We start from the raw sequence: 18285 nt of genomic DNA, 5'->3' as shown, positions 1-18285 counted from the left end.
TCGTCGGGTCTGCCTGAATATTTTTTGAGTTCACCTGTTCGCGTACTATTATTAAACCTCGTCCGTTAGATCTCGGATAATGGATTGAATGGTTCAGGTTGTTTATTTTGGTTTGCGGGCCCTTGGCCCAGATCTCGATCAGTTGGCCTTGTATCCTAATCTAAGGATGTTAGATAACTCTTTGGCCCGCTTCTCCTTTGGGCTTGTTGTATTTTATGTAAACTATTTTTAGCTATAAGTGAATAGAAGGACTATCTCTTGCTTCAGCAAAAAAAAAGAATAGTCCCGCAAATTCTTTCCATTAATCATGAAGTATCATTACATCCTGGCACTACAACTCTTTAGATGGAATCAAAAGAATCATCATACAGTTTGGCTCAGAAAGAGAAGAACTAAGAATAGAACCATTTCAATAGACCCAGCAAAAACATTTCAGCATATGATCTTTCCACCCCTATGTTGTCTTCTCCTTTGGTTTTTGTTAAGTTCGCTTGCCTGAACTACCAGTATTTTCCTTGGATACTATGTTCTTTCCTCTTTGACGACTTTTGTGACTTGGCTACAACTGCTGCATCTCTTCTCGGAGGCCTCTGAGAATACTGTTGCACTTGCATTTTCCCATACTTTCCACTTTCCAACTTCAGTGTTTGACATATCCTAGTGGATTTTTTCTCTTTTCCTTAGTGGTTTCCTACACAACTTCCTTTCAATCAGACTTGGTAAAAATGCGTCAAAATTATATCCCCCAAAACAGTGGAGTCAGCATGCTCCGACCACAATTGATTCACTCATCCCTGAATCAATCTTTGGCTGATGTTTCTACGTATTCTTCTTGTTGCGTGGCTCCTGATTGTGTTGTGTCTTCTTGAATTATTCGTTTATGTGTTGCAAGTTTTCCTTCAAACAAAGGAGCCAAATCTGGGACAAATTGAATGGTTTCAGTCTTGAATTGGGTGTATTTAGCAATCGTCGACCGCCAGGAATCCACAAAAGTAGCATCTTGCTATGGTAAGTTCAACTGTCGGTTGGGTGGGTCAGTTAGTGATGAGGGAATTTGATTGGGCCTTTCCTTCAGTGTTGAGCTTCTACAACTTTTGAAAATGGTGTTGCAATGGTGGTGTGAGGTCACGTAGAAGAGCCTTGGTGGCTTGAGAATCATCCTCAATCTGTAGGATCTATTTCTCTAGAAAACCAATCTAGGAAAGTAGGTCCTTCTGCTAGTCAAGTTTCAGTGTAAGCAAATCTTTATTGAACAAGTGATGAGCCTGTTGATGCAAAGCATAGACTTGTTGGTTCTTTCTGGCGAGAAACACAGACTAGTCATGAACTTATGTGAATATTTCTTGTGCCTCCCTAGTAGTACGGTGAAGGGAGGCCTTCAGGGAAGCCACATTGGTAATCTTCTGCTCAATTGCAGTGACATATTGAGTGGTTGGACTAGGGAGTTGTTTTTGATCAGCCGCGATAGTGTTCTTAAGCTCCCAGTTCAACAAAACAAGGTTGGCGCATGTGGTTCTAATGTGGTCTCAGCAATGGGTGCAGACTGAGAAATATTATAACACATTAGCTACTACCTCAGCGATAGTATGCCAAAGTTTCTGGAAGTTAGCACTAATATCATCAACCTGCTATTACAGCGCTTGATTTTCTTACAGGAGTTGATCATGCTTGGTCAGTAAGGAGATAACTTGTTGTTGTTGCTGCTCATGTTTGACTTCCAATGTATTATGTAGTGCTTCTGCTTAGCGAGCATCCAGTTGGATGAAGTTAAATAATTGAGAGGATGACCAGTTCTGAAGGTCATTGGTCGACATGGTAGTAGGGATAGGGAATTGGCCCTTGAACGGTTGTCCATTGGCGAACGACCTTTTGGATTAGCCTTGTGGTGAGGTCTCTTGTTGTAGGTCTCCTATAGTGTGGGTGTTGGTGTGGATGTCTAAAACAAATGGTGGTGTCATGATTCAGACTTATGAAAAAATGCAAGAAAATACAAATATAAACATAAACACAGAGATGCAGGAGAAATAAAACTTCATTTTATTAATATCACAGGACTAGAATATGCTTACATACAGAATGAAAATAAATTGGCTCAGGTGATGGTAGCTTATCTCTGAGAAGAGATGTGGCGGCTACATTCCTCTGAATTATGTTACAATAAGGCTCGAAGGCCTATTTATTATTGAGACACAATGGAAACCCCTAAACATCTAAAAAGCTAACCATAGGAGATGAAATGCCAAAACTATGGGCCCTGTTTGGGTAAATTGGTACATCAACTTCTCGGGGTTGTAACTTTGGCATATGATCCTCGTTTTACGTGCACAATACCTTGTTAGAAATACATATCTGAGTACTACAATTTTCGAATGCAAACATCAATCAAATATTCATGTTTTCCTTTTTTCCAAAAAAAATGTCATTTAGGGCCTCAAAACAACTCCGAAAGATCAGGACCCGAAAAATTGCCAAAATAGTAAATTGTGCTACAATTAAGGAAATTGAAAAACTAATAGAAACAGTGGTGGGGGTTGAAATGGAATAGGTGGGTGGCCACATTTATCCACCTAGATCAATCCTCTCCCCTTAGGAGAAATGGTCCCCATTGCGTTGAGTCCCTCCATGAGATGGGGAAACTTCTGTTGAACTTGGACCCTGGTGAGCCACTTTCCTTGGTGCAGGAGTTGGCTAGCTTTGATAACCAGATATACTTGTATCAGTTGTTAGTGAGTATTCCTAATCTGTGTGTCCATGATCTGATCAATTATGTCTTGTTCCATGAAGTTTGGGTTTAACTCTGTTGGTGTGAGTTGTTCTACAATGTCTAATGTGACCAATAATGGTGGAAAGAATGGTCAAAGGTGGTCCACATTGGGTGCAAGCCAAGGAATGGTGGAATGATGAGCTCGAAAGTATTGACCCCTACAGCCTTAGTGATGGTATAAGGCCCATATTGGAGAGGGAAAAGCTTGATGTGGGACCCAGCGTGATGCTCCTTCTGCAAATGTAACCAAACTTTGTCACCCACCTGAAACTTGTGTGGCACACGATGTTGATCATGTCATTACTTGTACATAGAATTGGACTTCTCCAATATGTTGTGAACATGTTGGTAGATGTTTTTGATGCATTCAATAAATCTGGTTGCTTCATCATCCTTGGACAACATACATGTGGATTTTGTCTGTGTAGTCGCATGAGGCATGGAAACATCAATCAGACACAATGATTGAAATCCTAGACTCACTTGAAAGGGACCGCGACTAGCCAAGCTATGGAGAGCTTTGTTATAACTATGTTGCACATAGGGAAGATTCTCATCCCAAGTTTGTGGATTCTTGGAGTTGTACATGTGGAGTATGTGTACTATCATCTTGTTGATGACCTCTATTTGGCCATCAGTCTGTGGATGGAATACAGTCAACTTGGCGAGCTTGGTGTCTAACAGTGTCCAGAGGCTTGACGAGAATGTGCTCAGGAACCCACTATCTTGATCTGATATAATGTACAGTGGGACTCCAAAATGTACCCACACTCGTTCAAAGAAGAGTTTGGCAGTGTCTTATGCTGTGATACTCTTCTTGCAAGCTGCTAATATAGCCATCTTAGAAAATCTATTCAAGACCACAAACAAACAGCCATTACCATTCTTGGTAGAAGGCAAGCCATATATATAGTCCATGGATTTGGATTCCTAAGGTTGTCTAGGAGTAGGAAGAGGAGTGTACAGACCTTTCTTCTTGATGGTTGGTTTAGTGATGGCACAGGCAGTGAAGAATTTGATATATTTCCCAACATCTTGTCAGATTTTTGGCCAATAAAAGTACTTTTGTAGTACAACCATAGTTTTCTCCACACTAAAGTGTCTTGTGACCCCACTATAGTGCGCCTCCCAAATCTGGTAGAAAATTATATATTACAGAGCAACGAAACACATAAAATATATTGCAGAAATACAAACACAGAAAACACATAAAACAAGAGAGACACAAATATACGTGGTTCACCCAATTTGGGCTACGTCCATGGAGAAATAACCAATCCTTCCTTTTATATTATCCAGCAAATTGAAGAGATACAACCTATAGCAGATCTGCTGTAATTCTGGACTTATGAAAAAATGCAAGAAAATACAGATATAAACATAAACACAGAGATGTAGGAGAAATAAAACTTCATTTCATTAATATCACAGAACTGAAATATGCTTACATACAGAATGAAAATAAATTGGCTCAGGCAATGGTAGCTTATCTATGAGAAGAGATGTGGCGGCTACATTCCTCTGAACTATGTTACAATAAGGCTCGAAGGCCTATTTATTATTGAGACACAATGGAAACCCCTAAACATCTAAAAACCTAACCATAGGAGATGAAATGCCAAAACTATGGGCCCTATTTGGGTAAATTGGTACATCAACTTCCCGGGGTTGTAACTTTGGCATATGATCTTCATTTGACGTGCACAATAACTTGTTAGAAATACATATTAGAGGATTACAATTTTAGAATGAAAACATCAATCAAAGATTCATGTTTTCCTTTTTTCAAAAAAACGTCATTTATGGCCTCAAAACAACTCTGGAAGTTCAGGACCCGAAAAAATGCCAAAATAGTAAATTGTGCTACAATTAAGGAAATTGAAAAACTGATAGAAATAGTGGTGAGGGTAAAAGTGGAATAGGCGGGTGGCCAACAATATCCACCTAGAGCAATCCTCCCCCCTCAGGAAGAAATGGTCCCCGTTGCGTTGAGTCCCTCCATGAGATGGGGAAACTTCTGCTGAACTTGGTCCCTGGTGAGCCACTTTCCTCGATGCAGAAGTTGGCCAGCTTTGACAACCAGATATAGTTGTATCAGTTGTTAGTGAGTATTCTTGATCTATGTTTCCATGATATGTGTCTTGCTCCATGCAATCTGGGTTTAACTCTGTTGGTGTGAGTTGTTCTACAATGTCTGATGTGACCAGTAATGGTGGAAAGAATGGTCAAAGGTGGTCCACATTGAACATTGGGTGAAAGCCAAGGAATGGTGGAATCATGAGCTCAAAATAATCAATCTCTATAGCCTTAGTGATGGTATAAGGTCCATATTTGAGTGGGAAAAGCTTGAGGTGGGACCCAGCGTGACACTCCTTCTGCAAATGTAACCAAACTTTTTCACCCACCTAAAACTCACGTGGCACCCGATGTTGATCATGTCACTACTTATACATAGAATTGCACTTCTCTAATATGTCGTGAACATGCTGGTGGATGTTTTCGATAGATTCAATAAATCTGGTTGCTTCATCATCCTTGGACAATACTTTGTCTCTGTAGTCGCATGAGGCATGGAAACATCAATCAGTCATAATGGTTGAAATCCTAGAATCACTTGAAAGGGACTGGGACTAGCCAAGGTATGGAGAGCTTTGTTATAACTATGTTGCACATATGGAAGATTCTCATCCCAAGTTTGTGGATGCTTGGAGTTGTACATGCGGATTATGTGCACTATCATCCTATTGACGACCTCTGTTTGGCCATCAGTCTGGGGATGGAATATAGTCGACTTGGTGAGCTTGGTGTCCAACAATGTCTAGAAGCTTGACCAGAATGTGCATAGGAACCCACTATCTTGATCTGATATAATGTACAATGGGACCCCAAAATGTACCCACACTCGTTCAAAGAAGAGTTTGGCAGTGTCCTCTGCTGTGATACTCTTGTTGCAAGCTGCCAATATAACCATCTTAGAAAATCTATCCATGACCACAAACAAATAGTCATTACCATGCTTGGTAGAAGGTAGGCCATATATATAGTCCATGGATTTGGATTCCCAAGATTGGCTAGGATTAGGAAGAGGAGTGTATATACCTTACTTCTTGATGGTTGGTTTAGTGATGGCACAGGCAGTGAAGAATCTGATATATTTCCCAACATCCTGTTAGAGTTTTGGTCAATAAAAGTACTTTTGTAGTACAACCATAGTTTTCTCCACACTAAAGTGTCTTACGACCCCACTATAATGCGCCTCCCAAATCTGTTAGAAAATTATATATTACAGAGCAACAGAACACATAAAATATATTGCAGAAATACAAACACAGAAAACACATAAAACAAGAGAGACATAGATATACGTGGTTCACCCAATTTGGGCTATGTCCATGGAGAAACAACCAGTCCTTCCTTTTATATTATCCAACAAACTGAAGACATACAACCTACATCAGATCCGTTGTAATTCCCTCTTCTCTCTCGCTCAATATACTCTCCCTTTCTCGCTCAGAATACAGATCTACATAGAAGAAATACAATACCATCATATATAGTGAGGGGGTGCCTTATAGGGCAAAAAACCCTAAATTAAACATAACTTCTACCATCTGATCTCCACCTACTAAACAACTTAGATTGACTACGAAATTACAACATTTTGCAAGGAAAATTTACATCTATTTTTAGCTTCGGGGGCATTGCCCCTGATCCCCTACCAGGGGGGGGATCCAAAAGGTCGTAGCCACCCCTCGCTGGACCCCCCCTGCAGCGTATATTTTACGGGTGGCTTTGCTGCCCCATTATGAACTAGGGTCCACTACGGCAATACCTTTTAATATAGAAGATAATCAGGCTCCACACCCAACAATCTCCCACTTGGAGACTAATTATAGAAACTCCATCATTGCTTCATTTGCTGGACAATGACTCTACTTTCGACCTGGCAGTTTCTCATCTTCTTCATCATACTTGAAGACCAATTGAAACTGAGCAGACTCTCAGTTTCTCCCTGGTTACAACTTTTGTTAACATATCTGCAGGATTCTGGCTAGTGTGTATCTTTTCCATCTTCAACTGTCCATCTTCCAATGCTGACCATATGAAATGGTACTTGAGCTGTATATGTTTAGTCATGGAATGAAATGGAAAGTTCTTTGCAAGATGTATGGCACTTTGGCTGTCATTGTATAACCTACCCAACTCCTGCTTCTTACCCAATTCATCTAGAAACCTTTGTAACCAAATCATTTCTTTACTAGCCTTTGTAGCAGCAACATACTCTACTTCTGTTGTTGAGAGTGCAACAACACTTTGTAGTTTTGAGACCTAATTGATAGTTGTTCCACCTACAGTAAACACATACCCTATTGTGCTCCTCCTCTTATCTCTATCACCCACCATATTTGCATCAACATATCCCTACAGACCAATGTTTGAACCACCAAAGCATAATGCTTGATTTGTGGTACCTCTCAAATACTTGAGAATCCACTTCACCGCCATCCAATGTTCTTTCCCTGGATTTTTCATGTACCTGCTTACAACTCCCACTACATGTGCAATATCAGACCTTGTGCAAACCATTGCATACATTAAGCTTCCAACTGCTGATGCATATGGAAATTTAGACATATCAACCATTTCTTCTTGAGTCTTTGGACACACCTCTTTACTTAGTTTGAAATGGCTAGCCAAAGCCATACTAACTAGTTTTACATTCTACATATTAAATATTTTCAACACCTTTTCTATGTACTCACTCTGAGACAATGTTAATTTTCGATTCTTCCTGTCTCTAGTTATTCTCATACCAAGGATTTGTTTTTCAACACTCAAATCCTTCATTGCAAATGAGTTCGCCAATTTTGTATTGAGCACATTTATTTCCTGCATGTTAGAACCTGCAACAAGCATGTCATCTACATACAATAACAATATAATATAGCTGCCATCATTTTGCTTTTTGAGATAAACACAATGATCTGAGTGACATCTAGTATAACCTTGTTTAGACATAAATCTGTCAAATTTTAGATACCACTGCCTTGGAGCCTGTTTTAAGCTATACAAGCTCTTCTTCAACCTGCACACTAGTTTCTCCTTACCTTTTACCTCATATCCTTGTAGCTGCTACATATATATATCTTCCTCCAAATCCCCATGGAGAAAGGTTGTCCTTACATCTAATTGTTCAAGATGTAAATCTTCAGCTGCTACTAGACTTAAAATAGTTCTGATTGAAGTCATTTTAACAATAGGAGAAAATATCTCATCAAAGTATATACCATTTTTCTATGCAAACCCCTTCACCAAAAGTCTAGCTTTATACCTTCTTCTACTTCCATCTTCTTCCTTCAACCTATAAACCCATTTATTCTGCAATGTTGTTTTACCTGCAGGCAACTTGACTAAGTCCCAAGTCTGGTTATGTGCTAAGGATTCCATCTCTTATTTCATGGCTTGCTCCCACTTCTTCCTGGTTTCTACCTGCACTTCTTCTTCATAACATTTTGGTTCACCAGAATCAATCAACAATACATAATATAATGAAGGAGAGTATCGTTCATAGGGCCTGCATATCCTGGTAGATCTTCTAATACCACTTTCAAGTGTTTGAGGTGCTTGTTACTATTGTGGTTGTTGTTTTGGCTATTGATCATTATGATTTTCAAGCACGATCACCTTTTCTGTGATCTTTTCAAGCAGTGTGTATTCTTCGTTTTCTTTTTCCTGTTTCTTTTCCTGTAGCCGATCCTTATACAAAACCTTTTCATTGAAGATGACATCTCTGCTCCTAATGATTTTGTGTTTTTCATAATCATAAAAGCGATAACCAAAATCATTAACACCGTATCCAATAAAGGTACATTTCTTTGATTTTTCCTCAAGCTTTGTTCTGTTTTCTTTAGAGACAAAGGCTTCACAACCAAAAGTCTTTAAAAAAGAGTAGTTTACCTTTTTACCTATCCATGACTCCTCTGGAATACCACCATCCAAGGAAATTGAAGGCCCTCTGTTTATTAGATAAATAGCAGTATCTACAACATCTGCCCAAAATTGTAAAGGCAATCCTACATGCAATCTCATGCACCTTGCACACTCCATGATTGTTCCGTTCATCCTTTCTGACACACCATTTTGTTCTGGTGTTCCTGGAATTGTTTTCTCTCTGCGAATTCCATTTTCTGAACAATACCTATCAAACTCTTTGCTGCAATATTCACCTCCATTTTCTGATATGAGACACTTCAACCTTTTTCCTATCTCATTTTCAACCAAAGCTTTCCATTTCTTGAAAGTATCAAATACATCAGATTTATTTCGAATACAATAAATCTAGGTTTTCTGGTTGCATCATCAATAAAAGTAACATAATAACAAGAGACACTGAGAGATGATACCTAAGCAGGTCCCCATACATCTGTATGCACAAGCTCTAATTTTTCGCTCTTCTTTTCTTTCCCAACTTTGAGAAATTTGACTCTCTTCTATTTTCCATAAACACAATTTTCACAGAATTCCAAATCAACATGCTTCAAACTTGGCAACAAATTTCTTGAGTGAAGGATCTGCATCCCCTTCTCACTTATGTGCCCAAGCCTATGATGTCACAATGTCGTATCTTCTCTTGTAGAGGTTAAAGAATTAACAGAATTAAAATTACCATTGCATAAATACAATGTACCAACCTTTTCTCCTTTTGCTATTACCAGGGCTCCTTTAGTGACCTTCCAGGTTTTATCCATAAAAGTAGTTACACAACCTTCACCTCCCAACTACCCTGTTGAAATAATATTTTTCTTCAGATCTGGAACATGCATTACCTCCTTCAATAGCAATTGATTTCCATTTTGTTGTTTTATGAAAACTGTACCCATTCCAATGATTTTACAGAGTTTATCATCACCCAATCGAACCTGTCCAAAATCTCCTTGAACATAATCATGAAAATGTTTCCTATCAAGTGTAGCATGAAATGAGGTCCCTGAATCTACCACGCAAGTATCAATAATATTTTCTAATGAAATAATGAAAGCATCTTGCAACACATCACCTATCACATTTGCTTCAAGATTGTTTTCTTGTTGCAGGTCTCCTTATTTTCCATTCTGAGACTTGCAGTCTTTCTTTAGGTGTCCTTTCTTCCCACATTTCTAGCGCACTATCTCCTATCTGGACTTGGATCTGTCTTTCCTTGACTTACTGCGATATCCTGGGCTCTTTCCTATTTCCATTTTTCTTCCCCTAGTCTCTGCAGTCAGAGCATTACTTGATGTCTCATCAGAGCTTTTCTGTCGCATTTCCTCGCTAAGGATTGCACCGACAACATCATCAAACTTTAAAGTACTATATCTAGAGACAGAGCTACTAATGGCCATAACTAAACCATTCCAACTTTCCAATAATGAGCATAGAAATAACATAGCCCTAACTTCATCATCGAAAGTTACCACTATAGAACTTAACTGACTAGTAACTATATTAAAATCATTTAAATTATCAGCAACAGATCCACCTTCTGACATCTTCATATTAAATAAACGCTTCATAAGAAATACCTTATTTGAGGCTGAGGGTTTCTCATATAGTTTGGCCAATGTCAACATTAAACCTTCTGTTGTCGTTTCCTTTGAAATATTAAAGGCTATCGATGCCGCTAGGCACAACCATATTGTTCCAAGTGTCTTTCTGTCGAGAATATCCCATTCTATGTCTGTCATACTCGTCGGCTTCTTTTCCTTTCCACTCAATGGTTGGTATAGATCTCTCTGGTACAAATAATCTTCCATCTGCATCTTCCACAGCTGGTAGTTTTGGTTGTTAAATTTTTCGACCGTAAACCTACCATCTTCCGCCATTGCTCCCACTCGAACCAGGAACCCTTTTCTCCTACAATTTTATCAGCCAAATAGACCTTTGGCTCTGATACCAGTTGTTAGAAAATTATATATTAAAAAGCAATGAAACACATAAAATATATTGCAGAAACAAAAACACAAAAAACACATAAAACAAGAGAGACACAGATATACGTGGTTCACCCAATTTGGGCTACATCCACGGAGAAACAGCCAGTCCTTCATTTTATATTATCCAACAAACTGAAGAGATACAACCTATACCAGATCCGCTGTAATTCCGTCTTCTCTCTCGCTCAATCTCCTCTCTTTTTCTCACTCAGAATAAAGATCTACATAGACGCATTACAATACCCTCATATATAGTGAGGGGTTGCATCCTATAGGTGGAAATCAGCAAATTGGTTACCATCTACTAGCATATGGTATGTGGAGGTAAACTCTAGATCATTTTTGTATAGATGCGAACATCCAGAGTCCTCTTTGTAATGCCCCACTTAAATCTTATCCTACAAATTTTGTTAATGTTTACATTATCTGAAAATATTGAGAAATATTGGTCTAATATAAAATTCATGATTTCCATTATTCAAATTCCCCACTTACCTTCTCAAATTGAATATTAGGTAGGATATGGTCTCCTTCCATTATTTCAAAATATATGTATTCATTTCACATTCCCCAATGTACCCTCACATTTACTTGGGAGAAGACATAGTCCTCTCCATCTCATTATCAATATATGTATTCATTTCACATTACCCAATGTACCCTCACATTTACTTGGGAGAAGACATAGTCCTCTCCATCTCATTATCAATATATATATTCATTTCACATTACCCAATGTACCCTCACATTTACTTGGGAGAAGACATAGTCCTCTCCATTTAACTATCAATATATATATTCACCTCACATTCCCAAATGTACTTTTCAGATTTACTTGGGAGAAGACATGGTCCTTTCCCATTAAATTCCCAATTTTATATTCATGTCACATTTCCAAATGTACTCCCAGCTTACTTGGGAGAAGAGAAGTCAACTGTAAGAATGGATGAGAAGTTAATGACATTAATGAGAGGTGGTTGAGATGGAGAAGGGAAAGAGGGTATAAAAAGGGAAGGGGGAAGGGAGAAAAGGGGGAGGTTGGGTCTTGATTATGATTGTGGAGTTGGTTGTGATTGTTTGGACTTGTTGTGATCTTGGAGACCATAGGAACCTGTGGAAGTTTCTTGGGTTTTTGAGAGGAGGGAAGTATTGTTATCTTGGTTTGGATCTTTCATTTGGACACACACACTACTTCTAGTTGGACTTGGGCTTGGAGGGCTAGGGAACCTGTGGAGGTTTCCGGGGCTAGGGATTATTCCCTAGTTGGCTGGGAGGTAAATCCGGTTGGGTCCGTGAAGAGGAGCATTCAGCAGGAGCAACAGGACAAAGGTATCTCCATCAGCCACCGGTACAGGTATTCCTCCATAGACTACTCTTGTAAAGTTAATGAGAATGAAGTATTCACCTTAATTTATGTTGATTATAATGTAAATAATAAAATTCTATTTATTTAAAAGCCATGTAAGTAGGTAAGTTATCGTCTCTTATCGCATTTAATTTCAGAAGAAATTAGAAGTTTGCAGACCCTAGGATAGGGCTCTTACATATGGTATCAGAGCCAGGTTCAAAATCTGGACTCAAGCCCACTAAACCCACAATTTATACTTCCCATTAATGACAACCTTGCATATAGATTTGAGCCCCATGCTTACATACAATCCATTAAACTATGTGAAGTCTATGTTGAGCTTGACTAACTACTTTAGTATAACATTTTAAACGAGTCATACATTAATACTACCGATCTCTCACCATGTAAGTATGTTCATAGCAATTGTTGATAACTTGATACAACATTTTAGCTTAAGCAATTCTATCACTGATATTGGCATTTCTGGAAGTTACAGAGCCAACATCCTTATTGCCACATGCAAAAGTCTTGCAATTTCATTAAATATTTAACCCTAATATGCGGCAAACTGAACAGCCCAAAGTGAAAAACATGATAGTTAATAGAAAGTGTCACTAAAATGAACGATCTGAAGCTTAAGTTGAAATCCGAAAAAAAAAATAAAAAAAAAAAAATAAATAAATAAATAAATAAATTAGCGGCAAAACGGTTGGATGAGGGGGTTCCTTGAGTCCTCTAGAATGAAAAGGATAGTCTTACATGAAGAGTCAACGCAGAGGAAAAAAGGCCACAGTGCGGGCTGCAGGAGGCAAGCCAGGTAAGGAAGACGCTGCAGTCAAGACGACTTAGAAAGGAGTGACTTTATAAACACTGCCACCTCTATTAGGAGAGATGAGTTCTAATCTCTGAAATAAAAGAAAAATAAATAAATTATTTCCATTGGTGAGGTTTATTTGGCCACACCTTCGACATATTCACTGGCTCCATTTTATCAGGTGCTACAAATGTTGTAGTCATAGCACGATTTTATTTTTCTTCTAAAGTGTGTTGTCAAGAAATGTCCAGATGGATCATGGACAGTTCGGAGATCAAATTAATGGCGAAATAAAAGTTCTGATATTTTACTTCAAAGGTACCAAAAATGACCAATCTAGACCTAAAATAAAAAGATAAAAACAATGATTCCTGTATTTAACTCTAGGAGGAACTAAAATGGATCATTTAGAGTTCAAATTTACAGACCCAATGCTTGCTACAGGTTTTCCTTGAAAACCGAAAGAGCAAGTTCTGAGTAAAAGAAACGAGTTTTCCAGCGCTTTAGATGGTGCAGGATCGAATCCTAGGGACTAGAAATGGCTGAGAGGCATTAGATTTTGCAGGAATATGCATCCAAAAGCTTCATACTAATCGGTTCTCGCATATAAAAGCTAAATAATATATGGTAGTTGTCACCATAATTAATCGATATACAGAGCACTAGTAAGTTATATATACAGATATAGATTGATAGCATTGAGGACTGATTGGGGATAAAAATGTTGTTGAGAATGAATGTGAATGGTGGCATGTAGGGTTTGGAAGATGCCACAGACTGCCACTGCAACAATGATGAGAATTTGAATTTGCCAACGTTCAAGGCAATGTTGGATGCGGAAGAATGGTTTACTTCTCACAACAATACTAACAATAACGATATAACTACTGCCAGTATGAATAAATTCTAACAGCCATCTTGAGGGTCCTTGTTTCAATATAGATATGAAGGATTTTGATGCTATTCATCTTTGATCAATCCGAATCTCGAGCCTCCCAATATGCTATTACACCACGCCATGAATTCTTGTTCATCGTCACCCACTTCAAATTTCAGCCTCGACCCTTCACAGGTCCAGTCTTTTCTAGCTAGGGGGAGCCACCATCATCAGCATCATCTTCATCATCACCATGCTCCCCAGCTCCTAGACGTTGCGGGTTCGAGTCCCTTCCAGAAGTTAGCCTGCGAGGGGTTGGTGAGCAGCAACAATGCCAGTAGCAATAGTAGCAGCAAGGGCTACTTGTATGGGAGGTTGTCGGGAGGAATTTTCAGGCAGCTGAGTCCCAGCTTCGTGAGTTTGAGTCCCCGCATGAATGCTGCTATCCCGACACCTAATTTCAGCAGCCCACACAATCAGATGGGTGGTAGTGGTACCTCCAATCTGAGCCCTAGAATGATGCCCACGAGCAACCTGAATCTCTCGGACACCGGATTGTTTGCTAGCAATAATCACAACACCAACAACAACAATAATAATTTGAGCAATCTTCTAGGTTTGATTAGCCTTGTTAGCCCTCGACTCCCTATGCCATTAAATTTTAGCAGCTCGAAGATGCTTAGACCCCTTGAGATTTGTGCCCCAGTGGGTGCTCAACCTACTGATATTAGGCTTGCTACAGTTGTTGTCTATGTAGGTGGCCATGGAGGCTTGGGCAAACTTCTAGTTCGTGGTTCGATCCTGTGTTGAGGGATTACCAATATAGGCCTATGTGCTACTGGCCTTGGTTACCCAGCTCTAAGAGTTTTGAGACTTTGGAACTACCCATCAGTTGGTGATGCAGGGCTAGCTGCAATAGCGAAGGGATGTAAGTTATTGGAGAAACATGATTTGTGCAAGTGCCCATAGATAGGAGACAAAGGTTTGGAATCTATTGCTGTGAACTGTCCAAACTTATTGAACCTTAATCTAGACTCATGCCCCCAGGTGGGAAATAAGTCCCTAAAAGAAATTGGACAGAACTGTGTCCGACTTCAATCGTTGAGTATCAATGACTGCTACCTTGTCAGTGATGAAGGGGTTATTACAATTCTGTCCAATACCAAAACGTGATGAAGTTAAAGCTGCAGGCTTTAAGATTGACTAATATTACTCTTGCTGCAGTTGGGCATTATGGTAAATTTTAAACTGATCTGTCGCTTGAGAACCTATTCAATGTCATAGAGAAGGACTTCTTGAGTATGGAGAATACAATGGGTTTGCAGAAGCTAAAGCATCTTTCAGTTACCGCTTGTCGAGGATTGACAGAGGTGAGTATTGAGGTAGTTGGACAAAGTTTAAAGTGTGAGTCATTGACTGATGATGGCTTGAGAGCATTTACACATGTTTCCATATCACTTGAAAATTTTCAAATAGAGGATAGCAAGTTGGTATCTTGCTGTGGTCTCATAGATGTGCTTTCTAATTGCAGTGGAAAGTTAAAAGTGTTGTCATTGATTAAATGTGAGGGAATTAAGGAATCTTCATTGGTCACAACATCAATACCAGTCTGTGAATCATTGAAATCTCTCAATATTCGTTACTGTCCAGGTTTTGGAAATGGATGCCTCGCCATGTTAGGGAGAGATTTCCCTTAACTACAACAACTTGATCTTAGTGGGCTGTTAGGAATATCTGATGATGGTCTTCTTGCTCTCTTGGATAACAGTAAAACAAGTTTGGTGAAAGTCAACTTGAGTGGGTGTGTACAAGTTACAGATTGGGCTATATTTGGTATAGCCAACCTATGTGGAGAAAACCTTCAGACATTAATTCTAGATGGTTGTAGAAAGGTGACAGATCGAAGTCTGAAGATTATTTTTTACCTTTGTCCAGCTTTACAGGACTTAGATTTGGCAAAGTGTGGGATTACAAATAATGGCATTGTCTCTTTATTATCTACAAGACAACAGGCTATACAGATTCTTTCTTTATCAGGTTGTATGAAAATAATGGATAAATGCTTGCCTTTTATAGAAAAGATGGGGGAAACATTGCTTGGTTTGAAATTGTAGCACTGCAGTGGATTGAGTCAGAGGGCACTTGATTCAGTCAGGGCACATTTATGGCGGTGTGATCTACTTGTCTCTTAGAAAACGCTTGGGAATATGAGATACAACAAATGCTACAGTTTGACTCAGGAATTTTTCTTCAAATATTGCAGGATTTATAAGTATTGACATGAAATCTTAAAGTTATTTTGATTCAGATAGGACATTGGAACCAATGCATCGAGGATGATTTCCTGGTTCTCATGGAAGTTTACAGGAACAAGTTAACAATTTCTAGATGGTTTGCTCCATCTGGGATTTTTGGGCCCATAGCAGTGTAACATGGGCTTTAGTATTTAAATTACTCATTCCTCAAGGGTTGGAACTAGGCCTTTTTTTTGTAGGTGTCCTCTTTGATGACCCTGTTTATAGTCCCCAATGGTCACATCCCCAATTAAAGCACTCAAGGAAATTGTCAAACTCTGGTGCATGGTGGCTAGGTTCTTCTTGCATGTTTTTTTTTCGCTTTCTGGTTTTTTTTGAGGTCCTGGTTTGCTTTGTTGGACGTTTATCCAGTGTTTTACCCAGGCTTCATTAGCCATGTTGTGTGTTTAGGCTTAGTTGCTTACTTTGTAATCACAATTCACAGCTTCTGCAATGATTAGTATGGCGGTGATACTTGTCATTGTGCCATTTCAACTCTGGAAGTTGTTTTTTCAAGCCTTCTGAGCTACAGACTGGGAATTCAGTTCAATAGAATGTATCCATGTTATAATTTATCCTTTGTTGGGGTTACTATTCTATGGATATGATTGCCCCTTTCTATGAGCTTCTTCTTAAAATATCCCTCTTAAAAATTTCAGAGTTCTGCTTATCGCCTTGGCAATGGTTATGAAGATTGATTGTTGTTCTCATGGAATGGAAATATTTACAACTAATTCTTGTCTACTTACAACAAAAGGATCAACATCATTTGAATGACCTGATGATATTTGTTAATCTCTAATTTCTAGTGTTGGATGCGTCAATTTTGAAGCAAAGGGGTTTTCCATGGAAAATGATCCAGTTCATGATTATGCTGTAGATCCTAAAAAAATAGTATAACTTCATGAGAATTATTGAATTAAAAAGTAGGTATATTAGCGATTCGATACATTGGTAATCATGTCAAGATTCTGTAGTTTATGTTGATCAGGTACTTCTATAATTAATTTTTTCAGACCACTAATAAAAAGGATTAATTGCATCCTTATTAATACTGATGTTGTGTTATCGGTTATATATATAAACAAGGGATTATGATCCTAGAAATATATATATACATAAGGGACTGAAAGTATATATACATAAGGGATTGTGATCCTGAAAATATTTTTAGTTTAGTAAAATATTCATTTGTAACAATGCGTTTGCAATTTATATATATATATATATATATATATATATATATAAGGGACTAAAAATATATAGACATAAGGGATTATGATCGTGGAAATATTTTCAGTTTAGTAAAATATTCATTTGCAACAATGCGCTTGCAATTTTTATAAAAGGGAAAAACCTTTAGAGGTTGAACTGAACCATCATTTCTGATCTGGTTAAAATTCACTTATGTTCATGTGCACTCATAATATGTGCAACTAACTCTTATTGTTCGTATGTGCTGGAAATATTATAGCAAAAATTTTGTGTGCTAGTTGAGAAAAGTATCACGTTAATTTGAATGGCATCATGATACTGCATTTTTTTCATCCCCATGTTCCAGCGTTGAGTGTGAAATTTGAAGCAACAGCTTCAGGATTTGCTGCAGAGCTCCTTGAAAAAAAAAATGTTGTGTAACTAACTCTACAAGAATTAGTGAGAACTGGAAAATAGGGATATTGAGGTTTCACTACATTGGTAACCATGCCCAGATTTTGTAATTCAGGGTTGCTCTGACAAATTATTTCTAATATTCTACGGACAAATGCTTATGAAAATTAATTGTTGTTTTTGTCGACTGGAAGTATTTACAAGTAATTCTTTTATACTTACCTTGACAATGATTACACCATCATTTGAATCCCCTCATGATATGTTTTTTTTATTCCCAAGTTCAATTGTTCGATGTGTCAAATATGAAGCAAAAGGTCTTTCAATGGAAAATGATTTAGTTTAGGGTTATGTTGCAAAGCTCGTTAAGAAAAAACACTACTTTAGAATTATCCCAGAAAAAAATTGGAAATTGAAAAATAGGGATATCGGCCAGAGAGAACATTGGTAGTTCATGTTCGTTATGTACTTAATATAATTATTTCTTTCAGATCACTAATAAAAAGGATCATCTGAATTTTTATTAATCTTGAAGCCCTGGGATTGGTTTTGCAATCTCACAAGAATTATTGAATTAATTGAAGGTATTTTGTTGATTCACCAA

At 38.2% G+C, this 18285-nt stretch overlaps 1 pseudogene; it reads left to right on the top strand.

The window, feature by feature from the left end:
- The first annotated feature begins 13623 nt into the window (after window positions 1-13623).
- LOC149248326 (EIN3-binding F-box protein 2-like) lies at window positions 13624-15971 on the top strand (annotated as a pseudogene).
- The last annotated feature ends 2314 nt before the right edge of the window (window positions 15972-18285 follow it).

The sequence above is a fragment of the Pinus tabuliformis genome, chromosome 7 (assembly GCF_031772625.1).
Source record: "Pinus tabuliformis cultivar Carrire ecotype Pingquan chromosome 7, CPIR1, whole genome shotgun sequence".
NCBI lineage: Eukaryota > Viridiplantae > Streptophyta > Pinopsida > Pinales > Pinaceae > Pinus > Pinus tabuliformis.
Note: the sequence above shows the minus strand (reverse complement) of the source record. Positions and strands in the feature narration are given on the sequence as shown.